The following is a 22,869-nucleotide window of genomic DNA, read 5'->3' as shown; positions in this document are numbered from 1 at the left end:
ATCCATGATAATAATGCCAAAAATAATAGGTGAGGCCATTGATGTCACAACTCGTATCATTTAACTTTTCAATTATCGATCCAGGTGTGTCTTAGTGTAGCGTCATAAAATTGTGACCTTGCAATTTTAAACCATATTTGGGTCTTCACATTGGCAAAAGAAATCCCTAAGCCTGACTGGAGACCCGAGACATGCTCACACTACCCAAAGTTTACATTTCTTGGCACCCCGCACTCTCTTTTGCTGCTTCCTATCCTGAATTAGTGTAGGATAGGGGCATGGTACCCCTGTCCTTGCCCTATTTTGGGCCCGCTATGCATTTTTCCTTCATTGGGCTTTGCATTTGGAAAGCGAGAAAAGTTTCCCTATGTCGGTCTATGATGAAAAATCAGTCAATTAACCCTATTTGGTGAATATATAAGATGCATTCTCTCTCCCATTTGCAGGAGAGATAAGTCAAGAAGTTCATATGAGTTCACTAAGTTGAAATTGTGATCCTAAGAGAAATAAAGCATTCAAGCATTCCTTTCAAGCATTGAGCATTCTCAAGTCTCCTTTCTGTTGAACAAAATGTACCACTGAGAGGGGGAGTGAATCAGTGGTTCCCAATATTCTAAACCTTTTAAACCTAACTCTTGGTACCAGTTAGCAAATCAAACACATGGAAGATATACTAGTGAGATAAGAAAAGTGATCAAATACAAACACACAAAGATACACACCACATAACACCAGATATACGAAGAAAACCCAATGTGGGAAAAACCTCGGTGAGAAATGCTGCTGGAGTCTACTGCTCCAATCCAACCTCACAATAGACACAGTTACAATGTTTAGGGCACCAACCCAAGGAGAACCAACCCTTGATTTAGGGCACCAACCCAAGGAGCACCAACCCCTAATTTTAGGGTACCAACCCAAGGAGAACCAACCCCTGCACCGAGCTCAAAATCAGTGATCACAATGATTATAAACAACACAATAGTTATAGCCTTGTTACAAATGAGTTTTGTAACACTTGCAATCTGAATACTTTACCGGTTTAACTCTTCTCTACCAATTCTCCTCTACTAAGTTCTTTATTGGTTCACTGTCCTTGGTTTATATCCTTTCCACCCTGATTCTGTCTTGCATAATCTCCACCAGTACACTCTCTTTTCTCCCTCACCTTAAGCAACTTTCTTCCTGAATCTCCCTTTCTAGTTCACACAAATTTTTATCCTTTTTGGCAGCTTGCTGGTTTCTCTATCCTTACCGATAAAACCTCTGATAAACCCTCTTACCAGTTCTCCTCTTCTGTTAGTCAACTCCAACACTTAGATTCTTTTGATCTTATCTTTGATCTCTCTACTCTCTCAGTTACTTTGTCTTTTCTGGCATCAAGCATCATCATATTTCATCTTTGGTCCACAAATTTATACTTGGCTTTCCCGCCAAGACCAGAGTTCAAATGGTGGCGTGCTAGGGATTTTCTCCACCAACTCAATCTGTATAAAATCTGATCAGATCTCATCTCCTCAATTGATGATCTGCAATAGATCAAACATCACCGCCATTTTCGATGACATTTGTACACACTTTCTATATTTAGCAACCTGCAACTTGTTTTTCAGCCTTGCTCTGTCAATCACCATTAATGCCTTAGCTATTTCCTTTGATGAACGAGCATGAAGATCAGATTGTCCTACTTGGTTTACATCACCAAAAAGATTCTGCATCTTGATCCGCCTTGAACTGCACTTCTTCTATCATTGATTTGTGGTTTACGAGTTCCTTATTTAAAGTCGACATGCTCATCACCTACCACATTGATGGACACTTCACCGACCTCTGGATGCTTGCCACCTGGTATCCACCTACCATCCTTGTCAACATCCACCTCTATCCAGTTCACAGAGTCAGTTTAGGTTCATTCACCCACCAAGACATACTACCGATGCTTGACCGGTTCACTAACCCTGCATGTACATGTCACCTTACCAGTTATCCTTCATACTTGCTTTCCTCTGTTCTATCAGTGGCTCAACCTGACATGTCATCAAACATATCGATTCATCCACTAAGTCTATTTACTGGTGATATTACACTTTCCTTCATACCAATATTATCCTTGAGTAAAACATGTCATTAATGCACATTCTGATAATCATGCCTACTAGTGGATTACACTCTTCTCTATTATCTTTTGCTTGCTTATTGGTGGTCATGTTAAATGCCGGTAACATCTCTTTCTTGCATCCTTCATACACCTTGCATACCGGTAACCATCCATACCGGTGACATGCTATACTTACCGGTTGACATCAATGACAATACAATGCTAACACTTTCAAGGTTAGGGGTTGCATTCAAGTCAAGGATTCAACCATAGAAGAGGAGATCTCTTGTAACATACAATTCTACATATCCTTTCAAACAACTCTTTCAATATTTCAATTGCATCCTCTTGTGAGGTGAATTCCATTTCAGTCATTTACTTTCATTACTTGCAAGTACTTTTTATCATTTGGTTCATTCCAAAACCGGGGTTTAACCTGAAGGAAAAACCCCAATCCCAACAACATTTCCTCTCTTTTTTGTGTGTAGGTTGCAGGTGCATAGCTGTATTTTCGGATTCAGACTCCATTCTCAGAGGTGGAAAAACCCTTTTCCACGCACAGTTTTTTGGGAGGACCGTGTGCACTTTCAACACAGTCTTGACAACTTTTGCCCGAATTTGCAGGGGAGCTTTGTCTCGACATTTTACTGCTAATTCCAAGTGCACACCTTCATCTAACACTTCTATCTCAACTTATAATCATTTTTTTGTCGCTTTTACACTTAGTCTTAAATCACATAATTCAAACTATTGTATTCTAAAAGAGGGGTCACTTTCAGTTTCTAAATTCATTGTCAATTCACTTAGCATTCAATCTCTTGAGATTGGATCTAGTGAATTCTCCCCCATCTTTTAAATGTAATGTGTGTGTGAGAGTTTGAAGAGAATCTTTTGTGAAACTTTCACTCCTTTCCTTGAGGAGAGAAAAACTTTCCTCTTGACTTCTCCATCACCCTTTTTCACCACATTACATTTTGGTGAACCCGACATCTTACATGCTTGACATTTCAAATCATTGCATATTTTTTCATTTACAAGTTTAATTTTCTTGCAAATTTACAAAACTTAGTGGTTAATTCAATCAAAACCCTAGTTTTCAAAAATTGGAATTGAACTTGTGTCTTGTAAAAATTGCTATCTATTGTTTTAGATCTGAAATTTTCTTTGCTTGCAAAATTCAATTTCATCATTTTCTTGTTCAAATTGCAAATCAAATTTACAAAATTAAGTGGTTAGTTGTCAAAACCCTAATTTTAAAAATCAATTTGAAAAAATGGAATTCACATTTAATTTTCAGATTTAGGACTATTTTCAGATTTGTCTTCTTGCCTAAAATTCAAAATTTCAATTTCCCTCCCATTTTCAAAATTCAAAATTTTAAAATTCAGTGGTTAGGTCCTAAAACCCTAATTTTCAAAATTAATTGGATTTTGTACAAATTTCAATCAATTTCAGTTTTCTAAACATTCTTCAAGGTGGCCCTATCCATTAGGTTTGACCTTTTTCAAATTTGCAATTCAATTTCTTATCTTTTTCAAAACCCTAACAGGGTCCTATTTTCACATTCAAACCTCAATTTCGCCTATCTAAACTTCATAAAATCAACCAATTATTTGGGGTTAGCTTTAAAATAATCATAACTCTCATCCCTGAAAATTTTCAAAAAAGTTGGGAGGACCGTGTGCACTTTCAACACGGTCCTTGACTTTTTTCCTGAAATTTTGGGAGACTGTTATGATTGTATTTAATTGCTTAAATCTAGAAAATTGGTTGATTTTCTCGAATTTTGCTCTCTCTAAAATTAAAAATACTTCCCAATTTCAATATCACAACTTTCAAGGAAAAATTTGAAATTAAGTGGTTAAATCTAATCTGCCCTGAGTTTAAAAATTCAAGTTTTAACAAATTTAATTTTGAAATTAAGTGGTATTCAATTGGCCCTAATTTTAAAAACACAATTTGTTAAATTCTTTTGGAAATTGTGTCATTTCTCCTTTCAACAAAGTTCAAATTGTGTAATCATAAATTCCTTGAATTTTGCATTTTTGCAAACTTTATTCCCAAAATTCAAATTTTCCCTCTAGTGCATGAGTTTTACTACTATCAGTCCTACCTCTACTATATCCCCATTAGACGAAGCATTAGAATTAAGGCTTCCCAAGGTTTAATTACTGAGGAGATGGAGCCTAATTTGGGTGAATTTTTCAATGAGGACAATGCTAATTCTTCCCATCCTAATAACATTCCTATTTACCCAATTGATGATTCCAATGATGAAGAAGAAGCTTTGACTAGAGTTTCCATAGATCAACTTTCAAAATTGGATAATCAATTTGACAACTTTCAACAATGGATATCCCAAGAATACCCTAATAGTGAAGATCTTCCATTAATTGAAGGCCTAAAGCACATGATTCAAAGTGATAAGAATGGAATTGATATATTGCGTGACATCGCTCATATTGTTGATTCTAATATCATGCTTATAAAGAGTTGTGCTGAGAACTTAGGTTATTCACAACCTTCTACAGAAATCAATCATTCTATTCCTTTGACAACTCCATCAGCTAGTATTCCTACTTTCACTTCAAACATTATGGCTACATCAACTCAACATCAGAGATTACTTTAGTGGCGAATATTCACCAATGACAAATTTTTTAAATCGATGACCTGGGAAATGGCGAATATTTTGTACCGACTGGGGGTGGCCACGTCACTAGAACATTATCAATTTCTGTTAAATTCACGGCCCGATCAGAATATGTTTTATGTAATTAAATATTTTGATTAAGTAAAAGCAAGTATTTGAAAGGTACCTGAACCTTTTACAAGCCAGGAAAACAGAACTTCTAAAAAAGTGCCTGATCACTTCAAAAAGACAAAATGAACCCACCGAAAGGGATTGACTTAACACAACATTACATTAAAAACTCGTAACAGACAGCAAAAGGAAAGCACAAAGAAAGCAAAGAGACAGAACCAAGGACAACAACTAAAACTAAATACTATTCATAATTTCCTTGGCGTGAACAACCATTTGTTTCATGTTGTTTGCTGAGGTCTTCAGATCCTCCAGCTCACGACCTTCAATGTCGCCCTTATTCTTTGTGTTAGCTCTGGTTCTCCTTTCATGACTCTTCTTGTTCAACTGCTCTTTATCACCATCCTTCTCTACATTATTCTCAAACTTGTTGATAAGGATGTTCATGTTGTCCACCAAAGATTTGAGGATTTGGAAATTTTGATCAGCAATCTTCTTGACGTTGATCTCTAGCCTGTCAATTCTGCTATCAAAATCTTTCATTTTGTTTTCCATTTCCTTTCTATCTCCCATCTCATTGACCTTTTTTTTTCTGTTGCTATGATTTTTCCAACCATACATTCAATAGCTTCCGCATTATGCAGAACGACCACTAACTCTTTAACATGATCCGCCAAGGGCTTGTCACCAACTATAATTCTTGCAATGACCTGTGTATCAGTTTTCAGACTGTTAATATCCTTCACCATAGTAGCGATGGTCTCATAGAAGGCCCTAACAATATCTTTGTCACCACTATCACTTTTATCCCCTTTTTCCTCCTTATGCAGACTTGTGGTATTCACGACCTCCAAATTGTCCTTAATTGGGTTACCCTCCCATTCTTTGTCTTGACTATCCACCCTCTTATTTTCTTTAGCCTCCTCCTCAGATTCAACCAAAACATAATTGAAATTAGAATTGCTACCCTTTTTAGTATTCTTTTTTTGAGCCTTCTTTCCAGTGGCTTTCCCTTTCCTCTTTTTAACAGATTTTTCCTCAAGGGATTCAGTTTCAGAATCCGACATTTCAGATTCCACAATAATCCCCCTCTTCTTGGCCCTATTCGTCCCTTTTTTGCTAGTTTCTTCCGACTCTCCCTAGGTCTCCGAATCAAAGTTAAAACCACTATCCTTACTTTCTGTAGTCTCATCTCTAGCATTTTTGCCTTTAATAGGATTTTCAATGCACTTCCCCTTTAGCATTTTATAAACCAGGACCATAAGCCCCTGGTGGAGGGCATGATCACCTTTAGGATCCTTCTGGATCTCCTTTATAGTATGATCCATAGAACAGGTGAGGTAATAGGGAAGGCTAACCCTTTCTCCATGACGAAAATGGTTGAGTAGGATGAAGTGATGCCCGTAGGCCCTGGTAAACCTACCATCTAAGGTAATGTATTCAATAGAAGCGAATAAAACAAACCTCCATGGCCTGCAAATTCTCTTCGGGGAGTGGTAGGAGTTATCAATTTTGATCATCTTTCTCCTCTCTCCATCCATAACAGGAAACTTGTCTGCTGCTTTATCTGATATTCTTCTGTCCCTGTAAAATTTCATACCCTTGGTAGTCATCCCCGTGGCCTCAGCGATAACCTCTTCGTCGACATTCATCATCTGTGATCCAATCAGAATTTTTCCGTTTTTCCAGTTCTTGATGAAATAGCTAGTGATTGTGGGGTCTTTCCCACTTAGTCATTCCATGAAAACATTTAGACCCCCCTGCTGAAGGATATCCCAGACTTCTTCATTCTTTCTCCAGTCAGAGCAAGAAGCAGGTTCAAATATTTTCTTGTTACCTCCCATTTTTCTAGCACCTTACTTGCAATGCCTTCTCTCATTTTGATAACTTCTCCTCTGGTTTCTGTGGTTCTTCTGTAAGAGTGCCCATAATCCATGCAAAATAATAATGATAAGACACCTATTTAAGAGCTCATTATCCTCAAGCAAGCCCTGCATCGAAAAAGGTGGAAAGGTCATTAGAAATAATGATTAAAAGTACCATGTTGCCTTGTATAGCTTTGGTCCTGATTGAGCAAGGATTTCATTTCACTTGCAATCTCCATTTCACCATAACTAGTAATGATGTCTCCCGATTGGCAAGCCAGGTTGGCTGCCCAATCAGCGCAAGAGTTGGCCTCCCTGTAAACATGTGTAAAAACACACATATCAAACTCTTCGCTGATTTTCCTAGTAGCTTTAATAGCATTACTAATTGACCAAGATGGCGGGAATTTCATATTTAAACAATTGATAATGTTTAAGGAGTCTCCTTCACACCAAACTTTAGTGCAATTGGCTTCCTTGGCAAGGATCATCCCATGATAAGCTGCCATAGCTTCGACAACATGATTGGTCTGATTTCCTATGGGGATACATTTTATGATTTTACATATTCCCCATTCATCCCTTAGGACCACTCCACATCCTACAACCCCCAGGTTTCCCGTGTAGGCCCCGTCAAAATTGATTTTCATCCATCCCGTAGGTGGGCTGATCCATATCACTCCCTCTCTAGGATTGCTTTGGATGCTCTCTTGAGCCTTTAATCTCCACTTTTTATAGATAAATTGATCCTCCTTAGTGTTAGGATTATCAATACCACCTATAATATTCATATTTTCCACTATACTTCTTATTTTTTCAAACACAATTTTAGCCTTAGTAGTCTTTTCTCTAAAAACTCTATCATTTCTCTCTTTCCATAAACCCCAACACATTTGAGGTAAAGCAATTTTCCATAATAAGGTTGTGGTTTTGTTTTTTCAAGGATGATGCCATGACTTGAAAATCTCCTGAATCGAGTTGGGGAAGCTCCAACTGATATTGAATTGATCTAGACAACTTCCCCAAACATCAGCAGAGAAGGGGCAATGAAAGAGCATATGATTTATAGTCTGCTCATTCTACTTACAAAGAATACAAAAACTAGGCATGTTGATACCTCTTTTTCTGATATTCTCATTAGTAAGAATTTTGTCTTGAAGGGCTATCCAAAAGAAAATGTTGATCTTGGGGGTGAGGCCTTTCACCCAAGCTTTAGCCCAGCAAGGACTTTCCATGTTGTTGAACTATTGATGATATAGAGAGGCCACTGTAAAAGTACCACTAGCTGTGAGTTACCAAATTAAATGGTCTTCTTCTTCAATCCTCACCATAGAGTTCATGACTTTATTCAAACTACCCAGAGACTGATCCACTTGAGATAAGTCTTTCCACTCTCCATCTTTCCAGTAATCCTCCACCTTGGTTCCAAACCTTTCCTTGCATTGGTTCTGATATCTGTTCCACTCAAGGTTTTCATTCAAAGGGGACTCCAGAAGCCAAGGGTCCTCCCAGAACTGAATAAGATTCCCTTTCCCCAACTTCCATTTTGTACCTTTGATAATTAAGTCTCTAGTCCTAGAGACATTTTTCCAAATATTGGATCCAATTGGGATAATCTCCGCTTTGAGGAAACTTTGAAGATTCAGACATTGGCTTTTATATTTGTTGTCCCATATTTTTTTCCACTCTCCTTGATTTCTATATCCTCTCCAAATTTGCTTGGCCATGAGGTAATCATTTATGTCTCTTATTCTTCTAAGACCCAGACCTCCTTTATTCATAGGCTTACAAACCTTCTCCCAAGCAATTAAGTTCATTCTCTTCTTCTCCTCAACCCTTGTCCATAAAAAAGATCTCTGAATTTTTTCAGTGGCCTCAACATACTTAGTAGGAATCCTAAACAGACCGATGGCATAGAGAGGGATACTTTGAAGAGTGGTTTTTAACAATTGAACCTTACCCGCTTGACTAAGAAGAGCTCCCTTCCATCCATACAACTTTTTTGTGGAATTTATCCACCAAGGCTCCCCAAAAGGTATCCGGAGGATCTTGGCCTAAGGGGAGCCCCAAATAAGAAGCAGGCAGACTACCAATTTGGCTGCCCAGAATGTTACTAATTTTAATCCTACTTCTCTCTGGGGTATTGATCAAATAAAAAAAGCTTTTGGACCAGTTTATAAGCTGACCAGTAGCCTCTCCATAGTTATCCAAAGCCTTTTTTAGTCTTCTAGAATCCTTCATAGTGGCTTTTCCCATTATTATAGAATCATCAACAAACTGCCGATGAGAACATATTTGATCTGCCGAAGAAGGATTCAAACCACAAAACTCCCTTTTCTCAACCAGCTTTCCAATACATCTCCCCAAACATTCGGCCATGATGATAAAGATCACTGGAGATAGAGGGTCCCCCTGCCTGAGACCTCTTGAGGCTTTAAAGAAAGGAGAGGGGGAACCATTCATTAAAACAGAGAAAGAAGCTGAAGAGACAAGTTGCCTGATAAGGCTAACACTTTTGGGACTAAAACCAAAACCAAAGAGAACATCCATCATAAAATCCCAATCCACTCTATCGTAGGCATTAGAGAGATCAAGCTTCAGAAAAAAACCTTCTTTTTTAGAAAAAGCCAGAGAGTGGACATTTTCATAAACAAAGATGATAGAATCCAAAATTTGCCTTCCCGGGACAAAACCGCTTTGCTGAGGTGATTATGTAATTAAATGTTTCTATGTGGGGATTTCACAATTACAATATACGGTGGACACACAGTGAATTTATTTATTTTGCCTACACTCTCCGAGGTTGCCTTAATAGACGACCATAATTCACCTATAGGCATATGAATATTTGTTAGCCAGGAGGACCCAATTCGCCTGAAATTTTGCCGATGCGTGTCTCCATTCACCCCAATTTTCGCCAGCTATATTGTGTTTGCCAATTATTTGGATGATCCATAATCACCTCAAAAATTATATGTCATGTTATAGTTAAGCGGGATTCGCCAAATATTTGTATGCCATATAAAATTCTTGCGAAATTCGCCATATAAGGATTGGTATAAATACATTCAAAGATGAGAGCTATCTCTACACAATTTGGTGGGTTCTAGGATTTGAATTTGGATCAATAGAAAAGTTTTAGACCAAGGAAAATCATTACCGTTGACTGCATTGGCGACTGTTAGTGACCTAAAGGTGAGCGATCATATTTTTGAAGTGTTCTAATATTATTTTGAATTTATCTATATCTGTTTGTACCGTTGAGCTCATTCTTATTTAGTGGGGACCCGTCAGTGCCAAGTGGTCAACCAGGAGATTCAGACCTTAGACATCTAGATTGTAGGTTGTAGGCCAATGAAACATATATTATACTTTGTAGTCTATTATTACTTCTTCAACAAATTGATATTTTTTTTGCAGCCTTTATTTCGTTGCAGATGTCGAACAAGAAGAAGGGTAGGAAACCTAAATGTGGGGAAGGCCATGAGAGGCCAACAAAACGCAAAACATTGTCTTCAACCTTTGGCTATGGAAAAGATTGTGGTGAAAATCAGGAACGTACATCATCACAAGTACAAGTACAAAATTCACAACCTACACCGCATGTTGAAGATGACGACGAACCTGATATCTCAGATCAGGATGATCTTGAAGAAGATTATTTGGTAGATACCCAAGTTAGTCGGAATGATATAATCAACTTGGGTGATAATGCCATAGATGATAATGCATGAAAGGAGAAAAGAAAAGACAGATAAAAAAAGGATCAACTAAAATAAAAAAAGGATCGGGAGTGGGATATGTCAGTGAGGAATTTTTTAATTAATTGGGCATCAAAGTATCCATTCATTGAACCAGTGGAGAATCCAATTGAAGGTGAGCCTCCAATAGAATATAGGTGTATGATTTTCACTTGGAAACATAACAAGGAAATTAGGTTGCAGCTAAAATTTGACACCATAGAAAAGCATATGGGTAAAGTTTATGAAAAACTAATGATAAATGGAGTTGAAAAATTAGTGATAAGATGGAAAACAAAGGAGGAATGTAAGCATGCGAGGAATGCCGAAGAGTATTATTTTCATGAGAAAATACAGACGAAGCCTGTTGAAGTTAAAGGTTCTATTGAAGCTAGTTTTGGAAAAGCAATACAAATAGAACAACTGGGAAAAGCTGTTCAGTTAAGTGTTGTTTTTTATATTTTGAGCAAAGTGCATGCAATGATAGATTTACCATCAATTAGTGGTTTATTACACTTTTTGAAAGTTCCTAACTATCCTAATAGTCACTGGTCAGTAAAAAGTGGATGGGAATGGGCAAGTTGTCTTGCCGAGGTTGAAAAAGAAGACATAGATGAAAAAATAAGAGAGAAACTTTATTGCATTTTATTTAGATGAAGTTACGACAGTAAACAATACTTCGTGGGTATGCATGCATGTTTATACTATACAAAATCATGCCTGCCAACCTCATCTACTACCTGTTGCTAAAATGAAGGATAGTGTGACATTGGAAAATTTATTTCAACTAAATAAAGAGATGTTTAATTGAATATGGAGGTATGGATGACATGACAATTGCCACAAAATTGGTGTGTGTCGGAGCAGATGGAGCTTTAGTAATGCAAGGTCATAGGAATGGTCTTTGTACAAAGATTGAAACTTCTTTTGCACCGTACATTAATGCAATTCACTGCATGGCTCATAGAATGAATCTAGCTTTTGGAATTGTGAACAAGTATTCTCCAGTAAAAAAAATTGAAATTTTAATCAGAGAGCTCTACTCACACTTCTGTCGAAGTCCTAAGCGATTTATGGAATTTCAACACTTTGCTGATGGAATAACTGATGGGAACAAGATTCTCAAGGATAATGATACTAGATGGATCTCTTTGGATGGTCTAGTGCATCGAGTTTATTTATAATATCCATCCTTGATTGGACTATTTCACACAACTCGCGATGAATTAGAGCAACCAAAATTTCTTGACCTTCCTCGGAGGTTAAGTAATCTAGAGACACTCTTAACTTTAGCATCTCTTCTACCCATTCTAGAGGAAATGAGGAATATTATGAAGGCTGCCCAAAAAAGAGCTCTGTATATTGCGGAATATGCTATGCTGCGTAAGTTGACATGCATGGCCCTCGACAATCTCTATCGAAATCAACCAACACTATCTGATGAAAAATTTGTTAAGTGTCAAACGCTCACAAATTTGAACAATCCTGATAACTTTTTATAAATCAGTGCAAATGAGGAGGTATGTGCCCATGTACGGGGAGTTGAGATACCAATGCACTTCTATGCCACGATCGACCCTGAGGAACCAGGAAAGGGCCCCAGGAAGCAACTAGCAAGAGTTACAAGGGAATATTTCGACAAGATTGCTGAGTCTGTAACTAATTCTGTGAAGAAAATTGCCTATGATCTTTCCTCACAGATTAGAAGCAGATTCCCTCCTGACAACCTACTTGAAGCCATGTCTATTGTGTTTTCTCAATATTGGAGCCTCAACAATGCAACTGATTTTCGAAGTAAGCTACTGACTTTGATAAAACAATTTTGCATATCTAGAGAATTGAATGGAGTAACTATAAATGGAATATTAGACAAAAATCATCTTAGAGAGAAATCATCTCATTTTGCATACACTATGACGAAACAATATGGCATAATGGAGAACCCCCACAAAGAGGGATCAATAACAAGGATTTTGAAAAATATAGGCGAGAACTTAGTGTTGCGTGATTCAATACCAGAATATTTAAAGCTTGTTGATTTATGTCTTACCATGATATAGGGTTCGGTGGAAGATTAGAGAGTTTTCAGTGCTTTGGGGTTCTTTAAATCAAAGCTAAGAAACAAACTAGACAAAAATTTGGAAAATTGCTTGAGGCTCTATACATCTAGGTATGATGTCCACACTTTTCCTTACGATAGGGCATTGAAAATCTGGAGGTCCAAATGTGAAAGAAGAGGTTTGGGAAACACTTCAAACCAAAGTGCCAGTGGGACTATTGACTCATGTACTGGACCTACTGGTAGCATTGAGATGCAGTTCAACGAAGGTATGCAGACTCAGAGTGAAGAAAACATAGACAAGAATCAAGAAAGCTCTGAATTTGATGAGGATGAATGGAAACTATAAGAGATTGGTATTCATTAATCTTATTACTATATCTCATCATTCATATTACAAAATCATATTATTATGGTTGAAAACTTGATGATATTTTATGAGTCTATCAACTTTTGGCAATTAGAATTTAATATTGATTTATAATTGTATTTTTTAACTTTCTATTTCCAGATTTAAAATAAAATAATAAGACCATTGTGTCGACTTGAATTTCATCATCATAATACTACCTGCAACATAATAGTTTCACAAAATACAAAGAAAATGCTACAGGAAATCCAAACTCAACCAATGAAACTACATGAAATTGATATAAAATAAAAACAATATTATTACCTTCATGATTTATGTCTCATTGTGTCCTAACTCCACTGTTGTTGATTCCAAATGGTGTGCTCTCAGACAAGCACTAATAGCTTCCAAGATGACATATGAAGAGTGGACTGATAACTGATAGTTAACTGATACTATGATATGCAATGCTAAAATGACTATGCTAAATGATTATGCTATTTGCTTCAAGATTAAAACTCACATATGCATAAGTTTTTACAAATGATTAGCTTGAAAACTCATTTGAAGACTAACTCTTTCTCAACTCAAACTCCTAATTTTATAGACTTTGAGAGGATAAGATGATGTGGCCTGGATCAATGGCCATGATCAGCTCTGCAGATTTGGATGGTTGTGAGCAAAGGTGAAGGTTGAGAGAAAGGAGGAAGGAGAAGACAAGTGTCACTCATCTCACCTTGATTGGGTTGCTAACTGAGGGAATCTAGGGATGGCTGGAGAAGATTTAGGCATGAGAGGACAAGTGGACTCAAGTCCTTCCTAAGATGTAGGGATGTTGGAGGGACTATAGAGGAACATATAAGAAATATGTGTACGTACACAATATTTCATTAAATTTAGAGGTTGGAGATAAATGATGAATTAATATTTAAGAAATATTAATATCTTTTGCCACATGATTGATGAGTTGGCAAAGGAAAGATGAAGTGGAGATAGAAGAATGAGTTGGAAAAGAGATTAAATAATTAAGATTTATTTAATATTTGAGACTATAGGATAGAAGAATAATCATTAAATATTAGATATTCAAATGATTGGAGGAAATAATTAAATATTTAGATATTCAATTAATTTATCAGAAGAATAATTAAATATTAGATATTTAATTAATTAGAGGAATAGGATAGATGAATTAATTAATAAAATATTTTAATTAAATTAATTAATAGAAAGACACAAAATGAATTAAATAAATTAATCTTTTCAAATTAACTATTTAATAGAAGAATAAATATTAAATAAATATAAAATATTTATTTAGTCGCTCAACCATTTTTATGTGTATACAACCATAATGTGTTTATTGATACACAGATGTTTATTTAGACATGTTGAGAGCTTAGATTTTCATTAATTCCTTCAAAATATAGCCATATGATACAATTCATTCAATACACCACTTTGTGTGATTCTCCATGCAAAAGTCAATACAAAGTTTCAGAACCCTTTGCAAATGGCCTTGAATTCCCTTTTATAGAAACAAGGGAGCAACAACAGCTTCAGGTCGATTTGCAACATGTGAAGACTCAACATCAAAATCAATTACTAAGGCACTGAACATTGAATATATCATCCTGATTGCCATCAATATCACAAACTCAAGACAAATTTACATGGCCATCACAAGCCAGATTATCAATTTAGCAATTTAACAATTGCTAAATGTCTCCTGTTCAAAAAACAAAGTTCAAAATTAAATATTAATTCAAGCCATGACAAATTAAATATAGATAATAGTTGTGCCCAAAACCTAGAAATCAGAAATAGAGAACTGCAGAAATGTTAAAACTTGGGAGAATTTGAGATTACAAATTTACAGGCTGAAGGTTTGCACTATGCATCATATATTCATAGGCTGGATTAGTAATAACAAGTGCTATTTTTTCCTGTTCATAAAATAGAGTTATTTCAAGTGATGCCAAATTCCAAACAGAAAAAAATGTAAAACCTTGAAATTAAGAGTAAAAGCAGAAAACTGTGCACTACATACTATGATTCTTGAGATTTATGTGCCAAATTTTGTAGGGTGCTCCACTCTTCGTTTGATGGAAGGTCAATATTCTTTAAACTATGGAAAGTCAATTGCAACTTCGTCAACAATCCATATTTAAAAGAGTGACTTGACATCACTGTTTCACCCAATACCACATTCAAAGTTGTAAATGGTTTGATGAATTCCAGAAAGCTTTGGGGAGTTGTGTTCTTAGGAAGCAAGTCTAAATTAGACTTCATTTTTTTCTCCATGTTTTTTTTGTAAGCTTCTTTTCCAATGAATTTATTTGATGGCTCAACAGACTTAGGCAAACCAAGTTTAATCAAAGTAGTTGTCTTTTCTTGCAGCTTCAATATCTTTTTGCCACCTTTATCCATAACTTCTGATGTTTCCCTTAGTTTCTGGCATTTTTGAAGGATAGATGATGTCTTAACTATGGTGTCAATGCGGCTGTTAATTCCCTTGGATGCCAAATAGTTGTCACTGGTACTATAGACTACTTGCAAAATCTGTTTTTCCATATCCTCTTTTGAATAAACATGTATGCTCTTTTCAATGTGCCCTTTGATTTTCATATAAATTAATCTCAGACTTTCATTCAATTCAAACCATTCACACAACTTGTCACTCCTCTGCATTATTTGCCCCTAAATATTTTCTTGTATATACTTCATTGTATTTTTCATATTATCTTTCAATCTATCCTCCGAAGTTTTAATTTTATCATTTGCATTGTGCAGGTTTTCTTTCATTTGTGCACATTTTTTTCTTTCTTCCTCTATTTCCTCTTCCAAATGTTTTTCTTTTTCCTTCTCATGATCCAATAGGTCCTATATTTTTCTTATTTCGGCAACAACAAACTCATAACTTTTGTATAATTTTTGAAAAATGGCTCTTTCACCATCAATTTTTTTTACTACTTTTAGCCAGTTTTTCCCTCAGTTCCTTCAATTCTGCCTTCATCTTTTCCAGCTCTGCAATTTCTACTGCAGAGCCCAAATTTTTTATCATTTTCTATAAATCATTGCACTTGTTATCTGCTGCTTCCCTCTTTGATTTTTCATTTGCCAGGTCTGCCTGTAACTTTTCTATTTGTTTCTCCAGTTTATTTTTTTCTCTCCCCACCTTTAGCAGTGAAGTGTAGACCAGTTCGTTAGTCCTTTTTGACACACTAATTTTGTCCACATTTTGTACTTTGGAAAAATCCATTTGGAGGGTGCTAACTTGAAATTCAGAGGGATCTATTTGACTGTGTGGTGGATTTTTATCTTTATTTGGGGGCATAATAACCATGAACTCCATCATATCTTTGTGTGGGTCATATGTTGGAAATACCCTGTTCCTTGCAGGTCGTTCCTCTAAAAATTCAGTTAGGGCAACCCTTTTCAATGCTCTCTTTTTTTTTCTTTATTTGCATTTGTTGTGTGTTCAAATTTTTCATAGTAATCATGAAATTGAAAATCTAGGCTTGCTGAAGCAATTGAATGTTTGAAAGGTGAAATAACAGAGGCTCCAGTTCCACCTATGCTCGTGGTTTTAACTAATTCATTATGAGGAGTACCAACAACCATTCCTAATCCTGTCCCACTGTCACTTGCATTTGTAGTTTTTATAGTCTTTTGAGGGGTCTATTTTGAAGCTGCAAATGATAGATTTGTAGCGACAGTGGCACTTGATATAGGATTCTGAATAGTATGAGTATCTACCACTAGTGGCCTCTTGCGAGAGATATTTTGTTGTTTCACTTGTCCAACACGTATCAGTACTAGTACCCATGCCAACCCCACCAATCGCAGTGGCACTTGACTGAACACTAATAGGAATACTATCCCTAGATTCCCCACCAGTGGCAATGGCACTTGTTTCATCACTAATGGGAATACCATGATGTGTTGATGGTTGTGGATTTGAACCTCTAACAAATGCAGGTGGATTTGGAGGGTAATGAGTAGTAGCTTTTCGTGATGAATCTGACGAATCAAGTCCAATGATTGGTTTAACACAAGCTTTTGATTTTGAGTCTGATGGAAGTTGTACCTTAAGTGGAAACCAAATGCCTTCTCCTCTGGGACCTAGACCACCACCTTGAAAACCCATTTTTTCCACAATGTTTGCCCCTTGGATATATTTTTCTTTCATGGACTCATTGACTCCACCTAATATTGTAGGGACTGTAGTAGTTGTTGTAGTGGCCTCAACCTCATTACTCATTTTTATCATCACTCCTATCATATGTTGTTGTGGGATGCTCCATATTCTACAATTTGCTAAACTCTACATCCTCGTCGATGGTCTCAAAATGTGCACTAGTCTTTGGTTCACCGAGATTCTTCCTCATAGTCCAAAAATCATTTGTTTTGGTTTGAGTCCGAAATACGTTTGCGCATTCTTGCAAAATTATTTTGGAAATAGATTTGTTAGATGGATTAGCATATTTTTGGTAGAAATTGTAGGACCTCCTATTTTGGATGCCCTCCTCTATTGTCCTATGTGTGTACAATGCCTTAATTTGTGATGACAATTCTTTTATTGAAATGTTATTGTCGGTGGCAATTTTCTCCATCTATTTTTTTACCTCATCCCAAGAGTCCATGTTTCTAAACTTTTCTAGCAATGGTTTACTTTCATGTTGACATAATGCTAAAGATTTCCCATTTTTCTTAAGCCTTTCTTGAACTACACCGATTGGATCATATTGCCAGAGACCCTCATCACCAAAGCTAAAAACCATCAAAAAATCATGTGCCACATTGAATGCTTTTCTCTCAAATGTGAACCCTCCACATGAGAAAGGCAAGGAAGGAAATATGCTCTTCTTTTGCTGACCATGAAAGTGCCTATCTGTGCTCTCCAACTATCGTATATATTCCAATGCAAATACCCTCTCTGTCACATGTATTGGAAGTCTATAGGGTTTTATTGTTGATCTATAAAACCTTAACACAATTTATTCTTCCATGAAAAACTAGTCAACCAATTGTATTTGAATTTCGAGTTGAATGCAATCTCTACAAGAAACAGGCAGTCGAGGCATTGGAATGCTTGTAATTTCATTATACATTGGTACCAAAAAGAACTCTACAAAATGGTTGTAGTTATTTTTGTTATCATGCATCCTCATCTTAGGTGTCCATTCATATATTGGACAATCTATTCTGTTCTGAGTCTTCTCATCAATCTTATAGTTCACAATGTGAAGATTGTTGGTCTTGAATATTGCACGATACTTGGATAGAAGAAGATAGATCAAGTAGGATGAGAACCTAAATGTCTTATAGGAACCTTTTTTTATCATTAGTAATTATTTTTGCATGGATTGAACAATGTGCTCAACAAAATTATATATTACCGGTTGACTTACACAATGGATATTAAAAATCATTTCAAGAAGGCTAGCACCCACTTCCCTATTATTTTCCAATCCTAGACAAAATATCATAAAAGAAATAGTATCCCGAACCCATGGAACAAAAATGTTACAATCATAAGGAGGCTTATGATTCCAATCCAACAGAGTATCACACATTATTAGAGCTCTGATAAATGAATCTCTTTGACTTGGTTCAAGACCCTCATAATTCTCTGCCAGCTTTCCTAGCTCAATGTGGACGTTTGGTTTTTGTGCTTCAAACCCTAGGTTCAACAAACGAGCAAATTCTCCCTTGTTTATGGATATAATTTTCTCTTTTGTAGTTTTATTGACAATTGCTTTTTTATATTCATCACAATTTTTGGCGCAGACCATGACAAATTCAGGGCAAGGGAATACTTCAGGTAACACCATGATTCCCAAACCAGCATCCCACGATGCGATTTTATTTGTTCTTTGTTTTAGCACTGTGTTGAAAATAGTAAATTTTGCCTTGCTTGGATCTAGAACCTTATTAGACAATGCATATCTAATTTCTATGATACACTTTTCACTATGGATAGCAGGGTCATAAATATCATGGTATTCATCAGTGAAACCTAGTGTTTTAACCAGTTCAGTTAGGTATATTTTTTTATTCACTTGGCTTCCTATTGAACTACTGCTTCCCGGTATCTCCATCACTGTTACTGTTAATAATTCAAAATAATGCTAGATACAAGACTGAAAATGCTAACCCTCAAATTGAACCACAAGATTCAAAAAAAATAAAAAATGCAGGATGTAGGTGTTCTAGATTTTACCTGAAATTTCTATTTCACTAGATTGGCGCAGACACTCTGTTGCATTCCTCAATCTACTAGCCATTTCTGAATCTCCCTGGATTTACTAGTTTATCCATGAAATGAAATACAATTATGAGTCACTTATTTTGAAAACACTAAAAAGTTCAAAAGTAATACCTAAAGGGCAAAATTTCTAGAATCATGTTGTAATTTTATAAATTATTATTAATATATATTCACCGCCGAAGGACAAAACATTCATTGCTTCAGTCTAAATTATGAGGACAGTGGACATGTCTAAGACTCGAGTGATGAGTTACTTTTTCAGACTATTTTTGAAGTCTTTTTAATCCTTTTCAACTTCCGCCCGAAATAGAACTTAATTATAGTTAATTAAATGTAAAACGTTCAATTTTGGGTCAAGTTCTCAAAAATGTGTTTACTTCCCACATTGGGCCAAAATCCACCCTAAGTCGTTGATCTATGCTCATCCAACAGATGATGGTATCTGTTGTCAATTATCATGGGTCCTAGGACTTTTGCCATTTTTCGGCCACACCACCAGACTCGAGTCACTTTTCGGGAATGGTTTTGAAGAATTTTTAATCCTTTTCAACTTTTGCCCGAAATAGAGCTTATTACAGCTAATTATAAATTAAGTATACAATTACAAATTTAGAATTTAACTATACTTTATTAAATGTTTATCATTTACGGAAGTCTTTCGTTAGAAGTTTGCAAAAAAAATTTATCGTTCCCACATTCGGCCTGAAATACACCTCACGCCGTTGAATTGTGCTCATCCAACAGACGATAGTATCCTTTGTCAGTTGCTGTGGGTCTCATTATACATAGGATTTCTGCCACCCAAACACCACATCACCTGACACTTCATCGTCCCATGGGCCATAACCTTTCTTTTCTGTTGGTGTTCAATGACACGTGTTTCTGGTGAAAGTTTGCAAAAATTTTTAGAGATCCCAAATTCGGCCCGAAATAGACCTTAAGCCGTTAATCCATGCTCATCCAACAGACGACAGTATTCGTTGTTAGTTGCCATCCATCCCATTATCAATAGGATTTTAATATGAATTAAATATATAATTTCAAAACTTGCATGATATTTCATTCTTTTTTATTGATAATTTTTGTATTGTATTACTTGGAAATAAAATATTACAAATATGCAAGTATATGTTGTATAGTAAAACCACCAAAGTTTTGCCACTACAAAAAACACCCCCAAGGGCCAAAACCACCATTCCCAACAAAAAATAAAACTCTAGTACATGCAAAAACCCTAGAATTCCAATTCGGCGTACCAAAATTTGTAGCAGACATCCCCTCATACATACAAAGTCAAGGAGAAAATGGACATGGAACAAAAATATACAAACAGATAATACCAAACACCACCAACCATAGTAGGACTAACCCAGAAATGACTTGTACTCTGGGTCATCATGGAATTTTGAGAGCCGCTTCATTGCTTGGGTAGTCTTGGGTCTCAGCCACAACTCTCAACCCACCTCTGCATGTGCCACTTCTTGAAGGACCGTTAAAACCTCATCACACTACATCAACCTTGCAAACATTTTGAAGGCCTTCCACTCGTGCCAAGCAAGAGCTCTACATATTGCCTTCAAATCATCATCAACCCACCGAATGAGTGGTAGTGGCGCCACTAGACTAGCCACCCCTGCCTTAGGAACAATTCCCACCTTCTGGACCACACGAGCACACACACTATCTAGATTTAACATGTAGTGCCCATCAATTATAACTCTTAGGGCATTTTTTACCTTGTCCACCTTGTCCTCAAATTGGAAATCCCAAGCGGCAATCAATGAATATGCCTCCATGTTTGTCCTGTAGCGATGACCTACATGGACAATTTCCTCTCCCAACAACATTTTCACACTCTCGTACAACCGCTCATCCTTAAATAAGAACAAACCTTTCAGCCTCCTGTCCGTAAATCATCTGAGAAATGGGACTAATTTCTTATCAGTATGGAAGGAGAAATTGGCTTCCATGCTGCTTAAGAAACCCAAGACAATGTTGCAAGTGTAGATGATATGATACCAAAACTTCCAATCCACCCAAGATTTAAACACCTCTCACTCAATTCTAATTTCTGACATCCAACGATGCTAGTCGTCGGCATTAATCACAAACTCTACCATCATTCATCCACATGTGCTAGTTCAACCACATAATTCGTCCGCACAAGCTGACATTAAAGTCGCATAAAGGCTAAATGTTAACCATTCACTTTCAGTGATGTGCATACCATAAGTCCATAAGGCAATACCACTGCATATCCGTTGTTAGTTTCCATGGGTCCCATTATGTAAGGACCACCATAATTTCAAAATAACATAATTCAAAAAATACACATAATTAAGAATCTATCATTGCCACATGTCTAGTTATACAAGGTTAGAGGCAAGAAATTACATTTCAACATATGAAGGCAAATTACATAAGCTGACAATAAGATAAACATAAGGAAACATATACCTTTACACTAAACCACAAGGTCGAAACAATAAATGTATAAGGACCAAAACATGATGATTGTCCACATCATGGGCAAGAACATTATCAGAGTGCATTTCCACCCTACCATGAAGTAGTTACACTTCCCCATAATCTTTTGTGACATGAAAGATACCCAACCTAGCACGAGGAAGACTAGCAATGTGATACTGGCATGAGTAATGGAATTGTGCGACTAACATGATATATCTATATTCTACACTAATGTAACGATTTCATGACACACAAGATGCATATAATGCACATACAAAGACAATATCAACAATCCTTGCTCAACTATCCAAAATCATTTCCAAGATCTTAGTTCCATCTCAAACACAAAGAAACACAAGAATGCATATATCACACATATGGAGTCAAAGCAACAATCTTTTCCTATCTATCTAAAAATCACTTCAAATCTCATATCCATATCATTTATTTGAGTGGTAATCATAAGATAAATTTGTCTCAAATATGGATAAACACAAGATTTACACATACTTAAGTGTACAAAAGCTTCTAGAGCACATAAGAGCATACAATAACATTGATCTATCCACATGTCCACTTATCAAGGTTATAATAGTGTATATGAAAGCTTTATTCCATGGAGTATCTTAAGATTTGAAATCAAATTTTATCTCAATTAATTATAAAAGATAAACAATGCCATAATCAGAGTCATTAATAAATATTTACATGCAGAAGAAAGGTTAGTCTATATAATGATAATGCATTTGAAAACCTAATCAAGATAATCGTTTGCATACTGATAATATGATGGGAGTGCATAACCATAACTACATGTGATTCTAATAATTCAACTAAAATATTCAAAATACCACTAATCTAATTTGGTTCTACAACTTCATTATTACATAGGTTCAATGTTCCAAGTGTTTGTAGGTCTTGAAAAAGGTTTCAAAGTTTCTGAATTTTAATAGAAGTTGGTTGGTTGACTCATGTATTACTTATTTGACGTACTCCTGAATTATCACATCTTAGTCTAAAACAATAATCATAAGTACTTTATTTAGGCCAAGAAGGTTTACTTGATGTATTTAGTCGAATATGCATTTAAGAAGTGGAAATAAACACGAACAATAGAACAAGGATTGCAGAATAATGGACTAGTTGAATGACTTTAGAAACAAACAAGCAATTGTTATCAACATATATGAGGTCAATTTCCAGAACCCTTTTTTCAGCATTCTTCTTGCCTGTGCCAAAATGGGAGCT

This window comes from Cryptomeria japonica, chromosome 10, assembly GCF_030272615.1.
Source record: "Cryptomeria japonica chromosome 10, Sugi_1.0, whole genome shotgun sequence".
NCBI classification, from domain to species: Eukaryota; Viridiplantae; Streptophyta; class Pinopsida; order Cupressales; family Cupressaceae; genus Cryptomeria; species Cryptomeria japonica.
This window is presented reverse-complemented; position numbering follows the sequence as displayed.